The 21,510-nt window shown below is 45.1% G+C and overlaps 1 protein-coding gene across 18 annotated transcripts in view; it reads right to left on the reverse strand.

Annotated features, from left to right (window-relative positions):
• Positions 1-21,510, reverse strand: part of LOC143829092 (microtubule-associated protein 2-like) — a 313,653-nt gene that overhangs the window by 234,814 nt on the left and 57,329 nt on the right. For all 18 annotated transcript variants that reach the window (XM_077319426.1, XM_077319420.1, XM_077319417.1 and 15 more), the window contains exon 2: positions 11,851-11,915. The gene's annotated coding sequence lies outside the window, so the exon portion shown is untranslated. The remainder of the gene's footprint in view (positions 1-11,850; positions 11,916-21,510) is intronic.

Raw genomic sequence — 21,510 nt, forward strand, 5'->3', positions numbered from 1 at the left:
GAATTGTCACTGGGGAGTGATAAAAAAGAAAATTTTCATAAGGAAAACTCTGGTGTACTTGAATAGCTGTCTCTAGTATTTGTGGCATGATCCTCTGCAGAGACAAATTCAGCACTGTATGGAATCCAGGGATCTTAGAGCAGGGGTAGTCAAACTGCAGCCTTCCAGATGTCCATGGACTACAATTCCCATGAGCCCCTGGAAGTGTTCACTGGCAGGGGCTCATGGGAATTGTAGTCCATTGACATCTGGAGGGCCGCAGTTTGACTACCCCTGTCTTAGAGGGTCCTGCTTAGTTTGTTTTGATCAAAGCTATTAGGGATGGCCGCGAAATCCTACCTGATCAGATTACATAAATTAGGGGTAGTCAACTTGTGGTCCTCCAGATGTCCATGGACTACAATTCCCATGAGCCCCTGCCAGCAAATGCTGGACTACAAGTCCCATGAGCCCCTGCCAGCATTTGCTGGCAGGGGCTCATGGGAATTGTAGTCCATGGACATCTGGAGGACCACAGGTTGACTACCCCTGACATAAATGATTCACTCCCAACTCTTAATCTAGGAGTTCTGGTCTGGACCTTTACCTCACAATTGTCTTCTGGCTGCAAGTGAGAAAAGTACACAGTTCAACCATTCCTATAAGGAAGTGTAGCTGACAGTGGCAGCAAACTATCAAGAATGAGGTTTCTGAATAATATCGCAAAATGCCATAGTCCTCCTGGATACCATACTGGTCAGACCCCACCTGGAGTACTGTGTGCAGTTCTGAAGGCCTCACTTCAAAATTGAGAGGGGTTAGAGGAGAGCGACGAGGATGATCCAGACCCTTGGACCACGTTCTGTGAGGAAAGGCTGTTCAATCTGGAGATGAGGAAGTTGAGAGGGGACATGATTGGTCTCTAGAAGTATTTGAAAGGTTGTCACTTGGAAGAGGACAGGGAAAGGTTCCTGTTGCAAGCAGAAATGGGTGTAAATTACATGTAGAACAGTACTGGCTACATATCTGGGAAAATATCACAGTCAGAGTAGTTCAGCAGTGGAATAGGCTGCCTAAGGAGGTGGCGAACTCCCCCTCACTGGCGGTCTTCAAGCAGTGGCTGAACACATACTTCTCCTGGATGCTTTAAGTCCTGCATTGAGCAGGGGGTGGGACTAGAGGGCCCAGATGTCCCTTTCCAGCACTATGTTTCTATGATTCTTTGTCTTCGGTCAGAGATGATAATCATTAAAAATTCATATGGGTCAATTTATAAGAAATGATTATGGCATCATGATGCCAGGAGCCATTCCATAAAATCTTTCATCACTGAGGAAGACCAATGGTCAGCATCAATTTTTTGGTTGTTACTGTACAATTTTATTCTCAACCGAGGCTAATTTTATTTAAGGTAAAGGTAAAGGTATCCCCTGTGCAAGCACCGAGTCATGTCTGACCCTTGGGGTGACGCCCTCTAGCGTTTTCATGGCAGACTCAATACGGGGTGGTCTTTAGGAAAGCTGTGAGGTTTTCTATATCGTGGGGCTGCAGACTCTGGATGCATTGGATGCAAAGTATAGTCAATCAAACCCATGGAATACAAAAATGGAGCATCCTCTTCAATCCATCGGTTCAGTGCGAAGTCATGTCCAACCCATCGCACTCCTATGGATCATGATCCTCTAGGCCTTCTTGTCCTCTACCATTCCCCGGAGTCCATTTAAGCTCACACCGACTGCTTCAGTGACTCCATCCATCCACCTCATTCTCTGTCGTCCCCTTCTTCTTTTGCCCTCGATCGCTCCCAGCATTAGGCTCTTCTCCAGGGAGTCCTTCCTTCTCATGAGGTGGCCAAAGTATTTGAGTTTCATCTTCAGGATCTGGCCTTCTAAGGAGCAGTCAGGGTTGATCTCCTCTAGGACTGACCAGTTTGTTCGCCTTGCAGTCCAAGGGACTCGCAAGAGTCTTCTCCAGCACCAGAGTTCAAAAGCCTCAATTCTTTGACGCTCAGCCTTCCTTATGGTGCAACTTTCACAGCCATACATTGCAACTGGGAAGACCATAGCCTTGACTAAACGCACTTTTGTTGGCAGGGTGATGTCTCTGCTTTTTAGGATGCTGTCTAGATTTGCCATAGCTTTCCTCCCCAGGAGCAAGCGTCTTTTAATTTCTTTGCTGCAGTCCCCATCTGCAGTGATCTTGGAGCCCAGGAAAATAAAATCTGTCACTAACTCCATTTCTTCCCTATCTGAAAATCGGAGACCCTTAAACCAGTGGTTCTCATCCTGGAGGTGGGGCCCCTTTTGGGGTCGAACAACCCGTTCGCAGGGGTCGCGGCAGGGCAAGCAGCTTGGCTGGGGGGGGGGGATGCCATTGTTGCCGCTCCTCCTGCAGGCAGAAAAGAGTGAGACTGACATGGTGGGACAAGAGGCAGAACTGAACTGAGAAACTCCGGGGGGGGGGGGGGGGAACCAATTTATATACAATCATGAACAATGGATCTTCACGCCATTGGTCAGTTTCGGTATAATTTCTGTGAAGGAACCCTTGTATAATTTTATGGTTGGGGGTCACCACAACATGAGGAACTATATTAAAGGGTCGCGGCATTCGGAAGGTTGAGAACCACTGCCTTAAACCAAATCCCCAAGACTACACAGAGAGAAAAAGCAGACCCCCCCCCCACACACACACACCCAATGAGGACGAAAATAGGAAAATCCAATTATCTTTCCTTATTTTACAGGCCACCGGAAGAAAAATCTGATCAGATCAAGGGAGCCAGCAGTCACCTACAACAAGAGAAGCATCTCAGACTCCAAGCCGATGGCACAGCCAAAATCCATGCTCCCTCTTGCCTTAGCCCAAAAATGGCACCAAGGTTTGCTGCCTGCATCACTTGAGTCTGAGCACCTGTTCTTTGCGGAAGCTCTGCTCCATCGCAAGGTTCATTGCGGATTACCTTTTAAAACGAACGAACCCTCAAATAACACGCAGTGCCGAGCTATCAGAACAATTTTCTCTCAAGTCTACAATGGCTCGAATGGCGACAAGCCAGCGGTAGTCCCAGAGCCAATGAATCGGCGCAAGAGAAATATTCCCCTGCAGTTCTCATTGACTGGAAAAAAACCCACACTGAACATTCAGAAATCGGCAGCAAACAAAGACGCTGCCTACTGCAGAGGGACTTGCACATTTATTAGCCATAGCAGGAGGTTACTATGCTGCATAGTAGCGCCTACCAGCGTACCACGACCTACATTGCTACAGATGCCGCCAATACTAGCAGCATTGTAATGCCCAACGCTTGCCAAATAACAAATAGTGACTGATTGATAGGTCCGTTCTTTCTTCCGAGATTAGTCTGCCAAATGAATAATGCATTGCCCTCTTCTCTCTGCCCTCCAGACAGACTAAACTGCATTTGGTTTCTGCAAAATGTTCATCGTCGGTGATAGATGGGTTGAGTGACAAAGTTTTATAAGAGGCGCCAATTCGGTTTTGGCGTGCACTGCATGGAAGGGGGAAAGAACCGTGGTCATGTTCCCCACATGTGTTTTTCAACCATACCAGATGTTCCACTCTTATCGCTTCACTTTACAGATGGGCACGGAACTGTTTTTCCGGCTCAGTTTGCTGTGCCGGTTACAATTCTTGTGTCCTTGTTAAGAGCATTATGTTGTGTGTTTAGGCTTGTTGCTGAAATGCATTCCCACCTGCTGCTTCTTTGTCTCCTCTGGAAACTTCACCACCCCATGATTCACCCCTAGCTCCAGATTATTTATGAACAAGCTGAAAAACACCAGTCCCAATACAGATCTGTGCAAGAACCTGCTGCTCACATCCTTCCATTGCGAGAGCAGACCATTTATTCCAACTCTATGCTTCCTATTTTTCAGCTATTTCCCAATCCATAAGAGTACTTGTCATCTTATCCCATGACTTTGAGGTTTGCCCAGCAATCTTTGCCAAAAGCCTTCTGAAAATCCAAATAAACTATGTCTACTGGCTTATTCCTGTCCACATGTTGATCAACACTTTCAAAGAACTCTAAAAGGTTGGTGAGACAAGATTTACCTTTACAGAAGCCATGTTGTTTTTTATTCAGCAGGGCTTGTCCCTCTATATGCTTGACAATTTTATTAATTATGTTTTCAATCAGTTCACCTGGAACAAATGTTAAGCTGACTGGCCTGTAATGCCCCTGGATCCTTTTTTTTTTAAATGAGTTATATTGGTCACTTTCCAGTCCTCTGGTTCAAAGAGTTCAAGCCCTGTGTCCTCCTCCCCAACAACAGCCAACTTTTAAATAAGTCTAACTGCATTTTCCACCATGAATTTGTCTGCTTTCCCCTACTGTTCCCCCTCCTCACTTCATTTCCTAGGAAACTTTGTATGACAGCATTTACATTGATAAGGCTGCATGTATAAAACACAAAACAAACTTTGAACTCTGCCAGGACCTTGGGCGTGATCCTGGATGCTTCCCTCTCAATGGAAGCTCATGTCATGAAGGTAGCACGGCTGGCATTCTACCACCTTCACCAAGCCAGACTACTAGTGCCCTACTTGACCCCAGAACACCTAGCCACATTGATCTGTGCAACGGTCACCTCTAGACTGGACTTCTGCAACTCGCTCTATGAAAGCCTGCCCTTGGCTTTGATCCAGAAACTACAGCTGGTCCAAAATGCAGTGGCCAGGGTCTTCACACCATGGAGGTCCCACATCCGGCCCACCTTCCATCAACTGCAGTGGTTACCAGTTGAATTCTGGATCAGTCTAAAGGTTTTGATAATTATCTTCAAGCCAATATGCTGTCAGGGGCCAGTATACATGAAGGACCACCTTTCTGCCTACACCCCTCAAAGAGCCTTGCACTTTGCCACCACCAGCCGGCTAATGATCCCTACCCCAAAAGAAACCCGCTTGGCCTCAACCAGGGCCAGAGCCTTCTCTGTCCTGGCTCCCACCTGGTGGATTGAGCTCCTAGAGGAGATCTGGGCCCTGATGGAACTAAAACAGTTCCGCAGGTCCTGCAAAAGTGAGCTCTTCCGCCAGGCATCTTGTTGAGGCCAACCAAAATCTGCAACACCACTGGGCCCCGGAATCCACCCCCCCCCCCAGCATTCCATGTACCAGAACTCAATCATGGACCTGTTGAATGTTACTTTGATAAATGGTTATCTGCTAGTGTTGTTATTATTACTGTTGTACTGTATTATATTTGTTTGATGTAGAACAAGTTCAATCTATGGTTTAGGTTCTACGTGAACCTCCCTGAGCCTCAGGGGAGGGCAGTACATAAATATAATAAACAAACAATACGGGTGGGGGGGATTCAAACGCCACACAATCTAACCCCCTGGCTCCATTATATCTGTAATGCTCAATGTGGTATTATGCCAGAACAATAGTCCTGGCACTTATTAAGATTCTTCATCGGTCCTTTGGGCTCCCCCTCTGTCCACTAAAATAAAACAGGAATTGGTGGAACCTCAGAGATTAACACGATTCGTTCCAGCATCCATTAGACTAAATGCATTTAGACAAGGACTGTACACAACACAAATATGGATGAGAGAGATTAAAAAAGAAAAGGCTACCTTAAAATAAAATCAGAGAGAGTCCATTTCCAAGGACTGATAGGTCAGCAAAGTGGGATGAGCATAATTCCAATCAAGGAAAGTGTGGGATGAAACATGACAAGCAGATCCAATTAGAAAATTACAAAGAAGCAGCTGAATTAGTCAAAGTCCGTGTTCAAACAGCAGGGAGATGGAGAAGGTTGAACTGCTTGATGACCTCTAATTCATCAATCTCTTTTCACCTCTTGCCCTGTCTGGATTAACAGAAGGAAACATTTTTCTATCATATAGCCCAACTGACATATTACTATCCTATGGCCTATTATTTTCCTGTAGGATTTTTCACCCTTTCTGTGCCAATACCCAAAACGTTCATGGAAACATCCCATTAAGAGCATCTTGAATGCAGCAAGAAAAAGTCACGTACATTTCTCAGAAAAATGCAACCTGAAAATGGGCTTTAGTTAGGTTTGGAGATCATTCCTAGCCCAATGACACAAGATTGGTTTCATGGGTATCATTGTTTGATGGGTATCATTTCAATGAAATCATCCGACTCACTCAGAGTTTTGTCCCTCAACAACGTTTTCATTTTCTCTTGACCCTGTCATCACAAAGCCATGTAAGTTGCAGCATGGCAAAGAGGGGATTTTGATCCAGCTGTCTCTGGTCTTAGGCCATCGCTCTAACTGCTAGGCCATCTGGGGTTCTCACCCTGGCTTGATGGACATGAAGCTGAAGACATGAAGCTGCCTCATACTGAATCAGATCCTTGGTCCATCGAGGTTAGTATTGTCTGCTCAGACTAGAATCATAGAGTTGGAAGGGACCTCCTGGGTCATCTAGTCTAACCCCCTACGCCATGCAGGATACTCACAACCCTATCGCTCATCCACTGTAACCTGCGACCCTCCTGAACCTTCACAGAATCAGCCTCTCCGTCAGATGGCTATCGAGCCTCTGTTTAAAAACTTCCAAAGATGGAGAACCCACCACCTCCTGAGGAAGCCTCTTCCACTGAGAAACCTCTCTAACTGTCAGGAACTTCTTCCAGATATTTAGACAGAATTTCTTTGGAATTAATTTCATCCCATGGGTTCTGGTCTGTCCTTCCAGGGCAAGAGAGAACAACTCTGTTCCATCCTCTATGGCAGCCTTTTAAATACTTGAAGATGGTTATCAGAATGGCAGCAGCTTTCCAGGCATCCATCACCTACTACCTGACTTTCTTATCTGAAGATGTCGAGGATTGAACCTGGGACCTTCTGCATGCCAAGTGGATGCTCTACCACTAAGCCACAACCCCACCCCCAGACTCTTGGGGTCTCAGGCAAAGATCTTTGACATCATCTGCTACTAGATTCTTTTAATCAGAGATGCCAGGGATTGAACCTTGGACCTTCTGCATGCAGAGTAGATGTTCAACCACTGAGCCACGGATCTTCCCTAAACCACCGGTCTGGTTGAAACGGGTTTTCCATAGAATCATAGAATAATAGAGTTGGGACCTCATGGGTCATCTAGTCCAGCCCCCTGCACTATGCAGGACACTCACATCCCAATCACTCATCTACTGTAACCTGCCACCCCTTGAACCTTCACAGAATCAGGCTCTCCGTCAGATGGCTATCTAGCCTCTGTTTAAAAATTTCCAAAGATGGAGAACCCACCACCTCCCAAGGAAGCCTGTTCCATGTTAAAGAAATATTGGTAATTACAGATGTCAAGTTTCTAGATACCCCACAATCTTGGACTTCTCCAGTTCTGCCCCTCAGGCATTAGATAATTTAACAAATAGTCATAAAACCCTAAAAATAATCCAAAGAGGGGGGAAAGGAAGTAATTTGTTCAAATCAAGAGAATGAGAAACGGGAGGAGAGTTTATATAACAGCTGCTGTAGCCTTTCTTTAAACAACGAATCAAAAATACCTTTTAAAATATTTTCTCCCACTAGGGAATGATTCATAGCAAACCTCTATTTAGTCTGTTTTTCTTCCCCTGAGAAATGAAGTGGCTATTTAAAAGGTTAAGATCAAGAATACCATTTTTTTTCAGTGAGTAAACAAAATGCAAGCCAGCTGACAGAACTAAATTCAATAGTGCCACAAAACCACAACCTTGTACCCTGGTAAGAAACATAAAAATATTAAGCTATTGTCCTTACCCTTCTCCACTTTTCTCTCCTTCCTACTCCTCCTAGTGTCCTCCCCCTCCTCCACTTCTTCTCCTCTTCCTTCTCCTCCTCGTGTCCTCCCCCTCCTCCTTCTCTCCTTCCTACTCTCCTAGTGTCCTCCCCCTCCTCCACTTCTTCTCCCCTTCCTTCTCCTCCTAGTGTCCTCCCCCTCCTCCACTTCTTCGCTCCTTCCTACTCTCCTAGTGTCCTCCCCCTCCTCCACTTCTTCTCCCCTTCCTGCTCCTCCTAATGTCCTCCCCCTCTTCAGCTTCTTCTTCTTCTCCCCTTCCTACTCCCCCTAGTCAGAATGCCTACCAAGATTCTCATATTTCTAACACAAAATACATGCTTTGAGCAAGGGTTAACTGAAAGCAATGATGCTTCTCATATTCTTACAAAGAAACATATGCAAAGAACAACCTTTTGCTGAACAGTTAAGTTAATCAGACAGAAATTAAAAACCACTACTATTATTACTACTTAATAACCTAAAATGTATAATATAGAACTCAGCATATTTATGAAGTATTATGAAAAATACGTAAAACTGTGAACATCCCTAAAACTAGAGTGACAAGGACCATTTCTGCACTGGGAACTTCACTGCCCCGGCTCCCGTGCGGGAGTACAAATCTGAGACACAAGAAGTACACCAGGCCAAATGTTCCCTCGTGTGAGAGCAGGAAGAGGCAGCGCAGCCTGAAGCCTCGTGTGAAGCCTCCGGTGTGGAGACGGTGCAAGCTCTCTTAGCACACATCATCAGAGAGGTGGAGGGGCATAGAATTTTATTGCAAACCTAAGGTATGATGGGATAGGAACTGAACAAGGTTTGCGTGGCCTAAAAAGGACTAGCAGCATACCCATAAGTCATGCTAAACATTACATCAAGATCTTATCGAGCAGCGAATGTAAAGGGATTTGCAGTAGAAAGGACAGCAAGAAGTATGGAGAGTTCAGGAAGAGTATAATGTTGGAAGAACAGGGGAAGCTGTTGGACAAACATATAAGGGAAAATACAAATGGCTTTTAAATGAAGCAGAAATCACTAATCAACAGAAAGATTCAAGTGGCCCCTTTGCAGAGGGGAATTTCACTCCCCTCCCCTCATTGCAGCCCTGAACACCTCACCCAAATGCCTCTTTTGAGGGACCCTCTACTGCATCGAAGATACATGTGCCTGAAATACAGCTGAAAAAAATACTCCTTCAAGATAGAAAAGGAAGGATAGAAGAAGATAAGGCAATCTGCTAGCTGTGTTAGATTGGAGTCTCACCTTCAAGACCTACTTTTGGGGTTTACAGTACACTTTCAAGAGTCAAGGCCCCCTTTGTGCTATAAAACCTTGTCAGGTACCTGAGGAAGGAACCTGACAGAAGGAGCAATGGGTTGCAAAAGCTTATAATCTGAATATCTTATTTGGTCACAACAGTACAATTGGACTGGAATCTGATGTCCTACTGCTGACCAACATGGGTACCCTTGGATGCTAGGTCTGGTGAACCTCAGAGAAGAGAGTTCCTAACACTGATGCTGGAAAAGAGCAGAATGGGTTGGCGTGGCTTGGCCCAGGTAAGCAAGCATGCCACCAACACCCTCGTGGGTTAGGGCTAGTGGAGATGGCACTGACAATGTTAGATCCAGAAGACTCCTGAGGTGCCTTGTACAAGCACAGCCAACACAATGCTGAAAAAGGTATTATGTTACTGGTGGTTTGGGCTTCTCCCTTCCCAGGGATCAACAAGAGCTAACTATAATTTTATCAGAAGGAAATACAACTCGACTACATCATCACACTCAGAAATTTCATCCATATATTAGATTAATGAAGGGATGCCAGCCTTCAGGTGGGACCTGGGAATCCCCTGGAATGACAACTCATCTCCAGACTACAGAGATCAGTTCCCCTGGAGAAAATGGCTGCTTTGTAGGGGCATTGTACCACACTAAGGCCCCTGTCCTCCCTGGATCCGCCCCCAAATCTGGATCTGGCAATTCTACACCCCCCCCCCCCAATCATTTGATGTTGGTCAGGGGGACCGGGCAGCCCTATGCTATGTAGAATGCTGGTTTTCTAAGTAAAAGAAGCAGTGACACAAGTCCTGGCTGACATTTAGCTATCTGTAAATTTATCTATGTGAAAATAGACATATATCTGCCTGGAAATGAAATTCACACAACTGTAGGAAATGAATCTGATCTCTGTTGCACAGGCTCTAGTCTAATACATCCTTCCATGAGTTTGTCCCCGAAGGTGATATGCTACAGGGGGCCCAAGCATGTGGGATTAAATAATTCTTTGTGTGTCACACTGAAGGGAAGAATTGTCCATCTGAGGCTGTACTGTCAGTGAAAACATTCCATCCCCAGATTTTCCAACTTATTCCATAACTAGGGGCCAAGCCTGTTGCATTCAGGAATACAACGGGCACCAGATTGGGGGAGAAGGATGGAGTGGAAGAACTCTGCAGATGGCCTCCTCCTAGGACCTGGAAAGGCTGCAGGCAGCTGTTATGGAACTCACCAGCAGGGGCAGCTCTCATATGGCAGGGATCTGAAGCCTCCAAGCCTCAGAGGGAAGTGGAGGAAGGCAGGGGTAGTCAACGGTGGGAGATAGAAGGCAATTGGCTGGCCACTGGACAGACAGGCAAGCCAGTTGGAGGAGGCACTCAGGGGTGGGACAGCTGCCCTGAGTGGGTGTTAAGAGCTGAGTGGCCCTTAAGCCATGAGACACGCTCCTCCTCTAAGCCCTTACCAGAAATATATAGTGGAACAGATAGATCTTTTGAAATTGAGTCAAAAGCACTTTTTAGATCAATAAATGCAACATAAAGTTGTCTCTTACCCAAATTCAAGTAGTTGTCCGCTAAAAAGGACAGGGTGAAACAATGGTCTAAAACAGATTTCCCTTTGGAAAATTCAATGTTTTCTGAGCCAATAACGTGATTTGGACGCATTCAATCAAGGAGGCGATGTTCAAGATGTTTGGTATATAACCTGCCTACGATGGACAAAAATCTAATTGGGAACTACTTGACGAGACATTATATATTATTAGATACATATTTTAGATTAATAGATGTTCTTTGTCTGTAGCTCTGCCATACAATAAGTGAATAAAAGTCCTTGGTGGCCTTTCATCCCAAATACTAGCCAGGACCAACCCTACTTAGCTTCTGAGATCCGATGAGTCAGGGCTAGCCAGAGCCATCTAAGTGAGTGCCCAGAAGAGATGCACTTGCTAAATCAGCCAAAGCTGAAAGAACACAATGTGCTATACAGCTCTGAATCTGTAGTATATGCGTGTGTGAGTTTAATGCAATACGGACACATGCCAAAAAAATCCAATCCCCATAGAACATCTTCCTGCCCCCCAAAATCCATTCATTTAACTTGAATATGGTAGTCTGATCATTTGTGTCACCTTGGCTTTTAGTCTTCATTCCCTAATTCCAACTTTGGCCAGGGCAGGTGACATGATTTAGCCCAGTCTTGTCATACCTTAGAATCTAAGCAGGGTCGGTGGCTGAATGTAGGACCACCAAGGATGACTCTGCAGAGGAAAGCAATGGCTAAACACCTCTGCTTCTCATTTGCCTTGACAGCCCTCCACCGGGGTCACCTTAAGTCTAGGATGGGAGACCTCCAAGGAAGACTCTGCAGATGAAGGCAATAGCCAACAAGCTCTCACTGGCCTCTGCAGTCCCTCACCAGGGTCACCTTAAATCTTGCAAGGGACTTACTTTGACACATTCTATGGTTCAAGGACGATTCTGCAGAGGAAAGCAGTGGCAAAAAAACCCTCTGCTTCTCACTTGCCTTGAAAACCCTTCGTTGGGGTGACATAAGATGGCTGCTACTTGACAATACATCCCTATGTAATCCTTGATTTTGCTTTTAGTATTAAACACAGATATACAGTTATAGGAAACGTTTTGTGTTTTGGTGCCACTCTATTTTGCCCCCAAAACCTCACTCATTCTGCTCCTTGCCAACACGGACAGGCCACTAATACCCCGTTAGTGTCGAGCATTTCTGAATCAGAGAGTGTTTTAAAATAATTCTGTGTTAATCGTCTTTTATTCTGACTGAAGACATTCAAACACACTGACCTGGTTGTAGGATTGGAGCCCGTTGTCCTCCGGATTAGCCAACAATGCCAAACTTCAGCCTGGCTCTGAAATAGATACAGAAAAGCAGAAACAAATGAAGTTGAAGGAATACTTTGTGGAGCGTGTCATTCTAAAAACGTAGTCTGAAAATGGCCTCCGAATCACAGGAGGAAAAGAAAGTCGTGTTAATCTGCTTAACTAATAGCCAAGAATCCATTTACCAGCCAGCTCTGCTCAAGAAAGGAATTACAGTAACGGGAAACAAGCTCAGAATTTTAACTCGTCGGTAGGCTGATTCCTTTTTTTTTTTTTAATACTAATTTTTATTAGCAGTTGCACTACAGAGAGCCAGTTTGGTGTAGTGGTTAGGAGTGCAAAGGAGTGCATGCCAGGTTCGATTCTGCACTCCCCCACGTGCAGCCAGCTGGGTGACCTTGGGTTCGCCACAGCACTGATAAGGCTGTTCTGACCGAGCAGGAATATCAGGGCTCTCTCAGCCTCACCCACCTCACAGGGTGTCTGTTGTGGGGAGAGGAAAGGGAAGGTGAATGTAAGCCACTTTTAGACTCCTTCAGATAGAAAAAAACAGCATATAAGAACCAACTCTTCTTTTTCTTCATTAATATCAGGGCTCTCTCAGCCTCACCCACCTCACAGGGTGTCTGTTGTGGGGAGAGGAAAGGGAAGGCGAATGTAAGCCACTTTTAGACTCCTTCAGATAGAGAAAAACAGCATATAAGAACCAACTCTTCTTTTTCTTCATTAATATCAGGGCTCTCTCAGCCTCACCCACATCACAGGGTGTCTGTTGTGGGGAGAAGACAGGGAAGGCGACTGTAAGCCACTTTGAGACTCCTTCAGGTAGAGAAAAAGCGGCATATAAGAACCAACTCTTCTTCTTCAAAAGAGAGAAATAAAATAAAATAAAATAAAATAAAATAAAATAAAATAAAATAAAATAAAATAAAATAAAATAAAATAAAATAAAATAAAATAAATAAATAAATAAATAAATAAATAAATAAATAAATAAATAAATAAGGAAGGAAGGAAGGAAGGAAGGAAGGAAGGAAGGAAGGAAGGAAGGAAGGAAGGAAGGAAGGAAGGAAGGAAGGAAGAGCGCTAAGAAAATAAAAAGTTTCCAGTTGGTCATACTCTAAATTAGGCTTTCTCAAGCAGGGCTTTGTGAAACCCTGGGGTTTCTTGAGGGCCCCTGGAAGGGTTTCCTGTATGTGTGGGAGTTAATAATTTTTTCTATATATTTTAAATTTGTTTAACATTTATGAGGTGATAGGACCACCTATGGTCATGTCAACCCACTCACCCCTACCAAAATGGCCAGTGATGGGCCTGGAGGGCATGGGAAGGGGAGGGCCTACGTTTCCCAACCATATTCCACACAATCGCACCACTTCTGGTGTTTCTCGATGGCTGAAGAATGTTTCAGGGGTTTCTCAAGAGTAAGAAAGTTGAGAAAGGCTGCTCTAAATCATCAATTCTTGATACAAGCTTATCATTTATATCCATGTTCCTTTGAAATTTTTCCAACAATTAACTTTAATCTCTAAAGCCACAAGCCATCAAATATTTTTTATTTCTCTGCTGCAAGAAGTTTATAAGAGGTTTCCAGTTAGTCATAAAAGAAGCTGTCGATATTACGTAAGTTTAACCATTTCTGCAAATCCTCTCGTTTTCGTCAACTAGTCTTTTATAGCAGGTAGATTTGTGATTTTCCAATTCCGGTCGTACAGTAATACAGTGGCTCCAATTGTACAACATAGGATTTTAATAAAATACATTATTTCAGAGTCTTCTGGTCAGCTTGCATTCGCTTTTTGAGTTTTACTGTAAAAACCTATTAGAAGAGAGAACTTCGACCTGCATTAGCGTTCCCTCTTCACTGCTCAGCACAAAACATCAACAACACAGGACTTCTGCCATGTATGAAATTTGACAGCTCGCTTCAGATCCAAGGGGAGACCTGAGGAATTGGGTTGGGAGAAACCAAAGGTCATAAGGTACAAAGCCAGCTATGTTGCAGACCACAAAGTGGGACGAATATTCAGGCCTTTTCCTGCATTGCTGTTGATATTTTAATTTGAAAAATAAAAGTTCTGCCCCAGTCATGATGTTAGCAATGTTAAAGCATACAAACACAAATTGGATCCTAGCAACATCCACCCCTGACCTCAATAGTCCCAAGTTAGCCAAATCTCCTCAGCTCTTGGAAGCTAAGGAGGGTCGACCCTGCATGGATGGAAGTCCAGAAATGTGACACAAAGACAGGCTACAGCAAACCACTTCTGATTGTCTCTTACTTTGAAAACCCTATAGAGGTCACCATTAGGGTTGTGTGGGACGGCAGCCAAATCTGCCGTTACAGGCTGACACAGCCAGCGCCGTGTCGCGGGGAGGGGGGGGGAGATGCGGGCACCTGTGCGTGCACAGGCAGGTGCAGCTAATTCTTGATACCATTTCCCACCACAAATTCCATCAACAACGTCCAGCTACTCAGATTCTACAAAGCAATTTTCATAAGCTACAAAAACCACCTGTGATCAATGAACTTATAATTTTCATTACTGAAGGGCTTCCGTTTCTTTTGTTATTATTTATTACATTCGTTTATTATTGCAGGTTATTACCCGCCACTCCCAAGTGGCTCATGGTGGGTTACAACAGTCTGAATGAAATCCCCAATAAAACTTCCCTTAAAACCCCAGACATAAAACACAGAGATCCAAATCACCATCAAGAAAAGATACGGCGGAAAAATACTAATTCCAACAATCAATCCTCCCCCCCCCCCAGTACCCAATGCTCTGTCCATCTTCTACCCAGCATATCAAGCCATACTTCTGCTGATAACCACCACCTTCTCCCTATGTCTCCTACATCCTTTCTTCTTTCATGGTGACAGACTCCATTATGTGAATGACCATATTGGTGGGCAGAATGGATACAGATGGTGGGAAAGGAGGATTGTATGGGATTTTCTTAGGTTTCCATGTGCTTATTGAACTTTTTACATTGTCATGTTTTATCATTTCCTGTTGTAAACCGCCTCGAGCCCTCTAGCAATGAGGAGCAGCATAAAAGTTAAATCTAAATATAGAAATACATTTCAGTTCAGTGTCTGGAAGTGATGTCACAGTGTCCGAATTGCTATAGAAATCCCACCAATTTCAATGGGAAATACAATAGAGAGATGAAATTCCTAGACTATTGTTGATATAGAGGTGCCATTTCCAGGTACTCGACCTTAAGTGTCCCCAGTATTTTCTTCCTGCTGTTCTGTCAAGCAACAGTGGCAGCTGAAGCAGAAGGCTAGGAGGCTGCCAGCTACAGGGGCCAACCTGGTGAACCAATATTAAAGGCACCACCAGTTCAAGGCCATAAGCAGTCATGGTCCTGCATACCTCAAGGACTGTCGGTTAGCGTATACTCCCCAAAGACATATCTATTGGTGCATACTCCCAACTTGGTGGAACGAGCTCCCCAAGGAAGTCAAGGTGCTATTGGAACGTAGAATCATAGAATCATAGAGTTGGAAGGGATCTCCTGGGTCATCTGGTCCAACCCCCTACACTATGCAAGACACTCACATCCCTGTCGCTCATCCACTGTAACCTGCCACCCCCTTAAGCCTTCACAGCCTCTCCGTCAGATGGCCATCCAGCCTCTGTTTAAAAATGTTCAAAGATGGAGAACCCACCAGGTCCCGAGGAAGCCTGTTCCACTGAGAAACTGCTCTAACTGTCAGGAACTTCTTCCTGATGTTTAGACGAAATTTCTTTTGCATTAATTTCATCCAATTGGTTGTGGTCTGTCCCTCCAGGGCAAGCGAGACCAACTCCATATGGCAGCCTTTTAAATACTTGAAGAATTTCTTCCTAATATGAACTTCTTCCTAAAATGAATGGTCTGAATCCTTTTCAATAAAGGTGCTAAATACCGTCACTTGTCCAAAACATCCATCCTAAGATAAATAAGCTTTACATTGCAGATGTGATGTTAATGGGCTCTCTAGGGATAACGCAGTGCCTGAGCTTGGATCCAAGAGAGTTGGGTTCAAATTCTGGTCAGCTATGAATTAACTGTACCTTTGGCCAATTATGCTCTCTCAGCCCAACATGGTTGCTCAGAGAGCAAATCTCTAGCCAAAGGAGCTGTCAATTCCTTCCCTTCCTCTCATCACAACAGGCCCCTTGTGAGGCAGGTAGGGCTGAGATAGCACTGAGAGCACTGGGACTGGTCCAAGGTCACCCAGATGGCTTCATATGGAGGAGGAATGGGGAACTGAACCCAATTCTCCAGATTAGTTTGTCACTCGTAACCAATATGCCACACTGGCTCTCAGTAAAGCATCTTATGTATAGTGCATAAGTATCAATACATAAGTACCTTACACATAGTGATACATAAGTATCTTGGTCAAAACCAGCAACAACCACCTTGCCTTACATGTGCAGATGAGACCCCATTAAGGGAATGGCAAACCTTTCTTTTAACTTTCTGTGGAAATCAGGGACAACTCAATGGGTCACACTACCATTTTCTAGAGGTAATTGATAAGTTAACACACCATCATCTTCATTTACCTTTGTAGAGCTGCTATGCCATCTGTCTCGATCATGTAGTTATCCCATCAAGGAGCTTATTCAGAAGCTTAAGCCAAGGAACTAAGGGTGTAGTTCATAGTTTCTATTCTTCTCCAGGGTGGTGTGGTCGTTAACAGATGCAGACTCCAATCGGGAGAACTGGGCTGGGTTCCCCTCTCATACGCCGCATGAGGCCTGCTGGGTGACCTCGGGCCACTCACAGTTCTCTCAGGACTCCCTCAATCTCACCTGGCCCTCTGACATCAATACTGGACCTATTCCAGTCTGGTTGCCAGCCTGGTCATGGGATGGAAACAACTCTGGTTGCTCTTACAGAAGACTTTCGGATGCAGCTAGACCAAGGCGGATCAGCACTGCCGGTGTTGTTAAATCTCACCGCAGCGTCTGACATAGTAGATCATGAACTATCGGCTCGCCAATGTGGGGATATGGAGATCAGCTTTATAGGGCTGGTTTCTTTCCTCGAAAGTCAGGGAGAGAGGGTAGCTATTGGGGTAGCTTTCCTCCAAGGTCAGGGAGAGGGTAGTATTGCTGTTCACTCCCATGTGGGGTGCCAATGTTATTTAACATTTCCATGCGCCATCTTGCACAGCTGGACAGGAGATACGGGCTGGGGTGCCATCAGTATGCTGTTGATGGGTGGTCAGCTGGATACATCTCCAGATATATAAGAACCAACTCTTCTTCTTCAGTAAAATCAGGGCTCTCTCAGCCTCCCCTCCCTCACAGGGGGTCTGTTGTGGGGAGAGGAAGGGAAGGCAAATGTAAGCCACTTTGAGACTCCTTCGGGTAGAGAAAAGAGGCATATATGTACCAACTCTTCTTCTTCAAAGAGCCAGCTTGGTGTAGTGGTTAAGAGTGGTGGCTTCTCATCTGGCAAGTCAGGTTTGATTCCCCGCTCCTCAAGTCAGTGAACTGCATCCTGCAAAAAGGCAAAGAACTTTGGAACACCTGCATATGACTTGGAAGGGGAGACGTCTCCAGGTATAATGTGTCAATAAATAACTTTTCTAGGTCATTCAGATTCTCACCTTTACAAATACACCAAGGTGACCCTACCTTGGAGAAGATTTGGAAGAGATAATTACATGCTGCGTAGTATCTGCAAGATGTCTTTGTAGACCTATTCGATGGTTTTACTATGAACGTCTGCCTTTCAGTCTGCAAGGTTTATAAAATTTTCATAAAAGCAAAGTGTGACAAAATTCAGTGGAAACAAAGACATTCTCTCTTCAGAGACACTGGCTTCTTTCGTGACTTATGTGTCATGTGTAATTTGGGAAAATAGGTTGCACCGGGATTCGGAAGATCCTTGAAAATTATCCTAATCATCTGATCATTGTTCAGGATTTAGCAGAGTTCTCAGAAAGAGGGCAATGGTAAGAACTGAGGTCAGAGGGCTTAGCTGTCAGCCTAGACCCAAGAAGCAGATGGCTTTACGTCCGTTCGCATCTCAATAAGACTATTGGGGTGGGGGGGGGGAGGAGTGCTAATGCACGAAGAATCCCCCTCCCTCTGCAGAAGACGCTGCCAAGAACAACTTATGACCTCTCTAAGAGGTTCTGGCTAGTATTTGGATGTGAGACCTCCGAGGAACACCAAGGTCGTGACCTGGAGGCAGGCAATGGGAAATCACCCCTGAACATCTCTTCCCTTGAAAACCCTGTGGGGTCGCCATAAGGCAGCCGTGACTAGAAGGCCAAAATAAAAAAGAGGCACAAACAAAATAGCTAATGCTATTGAAATGCAAAAACTATCCAGTCCTGTGGATGTCGGAAAAGAACAAACAGTAGAAGGCATCAACCACCAATCAATACATCTTATTCTCAATATGGCCAAACTTGTGGATACTAAAATCTGGAGACCAGAGCAAGGAACAGACAACTAAGGTGACCAGGTTTTGGAGGGACATCTGGGGGCACCAGGCAAATTGTACTTATGTTGAAATTAATATATATATATATATATATTACAATACTATTTTTGCATTCTATGCATTCTATGAACATTTTTGTTGCTCCATATAGACCAGATTTTTAATCAAGATTCCACCCCCCCCCCCCGGGTCAATGGTGTCCCGCTTTACCAATGTTAACATCTGGTCACCTTAGACAAAACAGATCTTTCTACAAACCGGCAAAATGCCCTAGGTTTCCAGAAAAAAATTGAAATCTGAAAAGAAAAGAAACATTAGGCCCACAAGCAAAAAAGAAACCTTTTTCCTTCTCTTGTGTCAACCACAGTGCCCCCTAGAGAAAGAGACACATCTTTGCCTTGCATTTGAAAATTATATCCTCATCACTATTTTCGGTATTCAAATTATATTCCAGCATTTGCTTATCCTCAGTGTTCAGGAATTGCAATGATTGGTACTTTACACAGAATGATTGATACTTTACGCAGTCTAACATAAAAGTCTTTTATGTAACGTGGATTTTAGAAATCATATTGAAAGGATTTGACATAAATATGTTATTTATCACTGAAGAAAAAACTATTCCATAATCCCCTTCTTCTTTTGCCCTCAATCGCTCCCAGCATTAGGCTCTTCTCCAGGGAGTCCTTCCTTCTCATGAGGTGGCCAAAGCATTTGAGCTTCATCTTCAGGATCTGCTGATTGTGGTTCAGATCATTAGCTTCCTGTTGCAAAATTTAGGCTTAAATCGAAGAAAGTAGGGAAAAGCACTAGGCCACTCAGCCACCTATAAGGCGCCCTTTTCCAACCTTTTGACCATGGAGGAGCCCTTGAAACAATTTTTCAGGCTTCGAGGAGCCCTAGAAGCGATATCAGCTGGAAGTGATGTCAGAAGTGACCTATCCCCAGAAGTGATATCACCACCCATGTTGACAGACAGACTTGAGGAGGACACGGGGGGGGGGGGAGAGAGAGACACACAGGAGGCAGTTTAAGCCAGGAGTAACCACGCAGTCTCCGTCCCCTCCCAGGAGCAGAAACGCTCAGGAGGAGAGGAAGGCAGGGAGGAATGGAAGCAGCCAGTTTCCTTGTTTGTGGGTGAGTCCATTAAGGCAGAATGGAAAAAGCCAAAGGCTTGCTCCGAACCCTGGGGGTCTGCAGACCCCTGGTTGGGCACCTCTGCTCTAAGGGGTCACAGTTAATTCTCCCCCAATGGATTTTACTTCCTACAAAACTAAGAGGGAAGAAAACGAGGCAAATTATGGGAATTAACATGCTGCGTTAATAACACACCGGTCTCTACCGCAAGAGGCACGTGGGAATCCAGCATGCTGGAAGGAGCTCGATTAGCGGTCCTCCCACAGCAGTTCAGGAACCACATGTGGCTCTGTGTGGCACCTGTCCCACGTTTCCGGAAGGAGGGCTATGCCCTTCTCCAGTGGGATTTGTGGTTGGCAGATGATGCCAGCCGTAAAGCAGCTCCTGTTAGACCAGGGGTAGTCAACCTGTGGTCCTCCAGATGTCCATGGACTACAATTCCCATGGGCCCCTGCCAGCGTTTGCTGGCAGGGGCCCATGGGAATTGTAGTCCATGGACATCTGGAGGACCACAGGTTGACTACCCCTGTGTTAGACAACGGGAGAAACTGCAAACCTCCCTGAGATGCGGGCTTCCTGCCGGGAAAGATCAGTGGTGCTGTGTTCTCCAACAATGCACAGGATTGAGGCGGGATATTATCCCGTCCCGCAGCGCCAAATCTGCAGCAATGTCTATTAGAAAGAAGCAATTTTCTGCAGCTGCCAGAGATTGTTCAATGAGAAACGCCCCACCCCCCATCCACAAAACCACTTGTTTTTTTTTGTTTGTTTAAATCTCATCGCTAAAGGAAGTGGGATCCCCGGTATCCGCTCAGACACCAAGATTAAAGATTCAGACTGAGACAGAAGTCTGCATTTTGTGGAATTTCACATTGACACATAATTTTCTTTTCAGTTTCTGGGCAATGACACTGTCTACAGCTGTGACTGCTCTGCAAACATCTGTCCCCCAGTGGGCAGGCCGCCCTCTCTTTGAAGACTGATTCTAGGACATGCCTTGAAAGCAAAACCTACAGAGCTCCCAGGTTCAGAGGCAGAAGCATTTCTCAGCTTCCCTGGTGGCGGAAACAAAATGTTTTGGCCTTCAGCTGGTCACCTTCCTAAAGTTGTTCTTTCAATTTTGAAAGTGATGGCAGGTTGGGGGAGCTTGATCTGTTCAGCCCAGAGAGGAGATGACTGAGAGGGGATCTGATAACCATCTTCAAGTATTTAAATGGCTGCCATATGGAGGATGGAGCAGAGTTGTTCTCTTTTGCCCTAGAGGGTCAGACCAGAACCAATGGGATGAAATTAATTCAAAAGGAATTCCGTCTAAACATCCGGAAGAAGTTCCTGACAGAGTGATTTCTCAGTGGAACAGGCTTCCTCTGGAGGTGGTGGGTTCTCCATCTTTGACATTTTTAAACAGAGGCTGGATAGCCACCTGACGGAGAGGCTGATTCTGTGAAGGCAAAGGGGTGGCAGGATACAGTGGATGAGCGATAGGGATGTGAGTGTCCTGCATGGTGCAGGGGGTTGGGCTAGATGACCCAAGAGGTCCCTTCCATTATTCTATTATTCTATGATCCTACAAAATTAACCAATTCTTTCCCTCTTTCTTAACAATCTACCATTTTATTGTTTCCCCTTGTTTGTCCACTGTGTCCTCACAAGTCAAATTGTCTATTTTCTTTCTTGAACTTAAATCCAGACAAACATATATTAAAGAAGTTAATTGCGGATGTGAAGGACTTAATCTATCTCTTATATTTAAACAATATCCTTAGCAGGCTGTCTCTTATGAGATGTTTGCCATATCAGTTTGGTCCCCAAACTTTTTGAGGCCGGGGACCGGGGAGGAGGGGAAGAGAGAGGCCTGGGGACCAGGGAAGGGGAGAGGGAGAGCTGGCAGGCACAGCACTGTGGGGGAATGTGCGGGCGCAAACACGGCAGCTCCGTGCCTGCACGGGGAGCACTGCTCTCTCTCTTCCCCCATCCCTAGTCCCTGGGCCTCCCTCTCCCCTAGGCTTGAGCAATTTGGCTGCC

The sequence above is a fragment of the Paroedura picta genome, chromosome 2, assembly GCF_049243985.1.
Source record: "Paroedura picta isolate Pp20150507F chromosome 2, Ppicta_v3.0, whole genome shotgun sequence".
NCBI classification, from domain to species: domain Eukaryota; kingdom Metazoa; phylum Chordata; class Lepidosauria; order Squamata; family Gekkonidae; genus Paroedura; species Paroedura picta.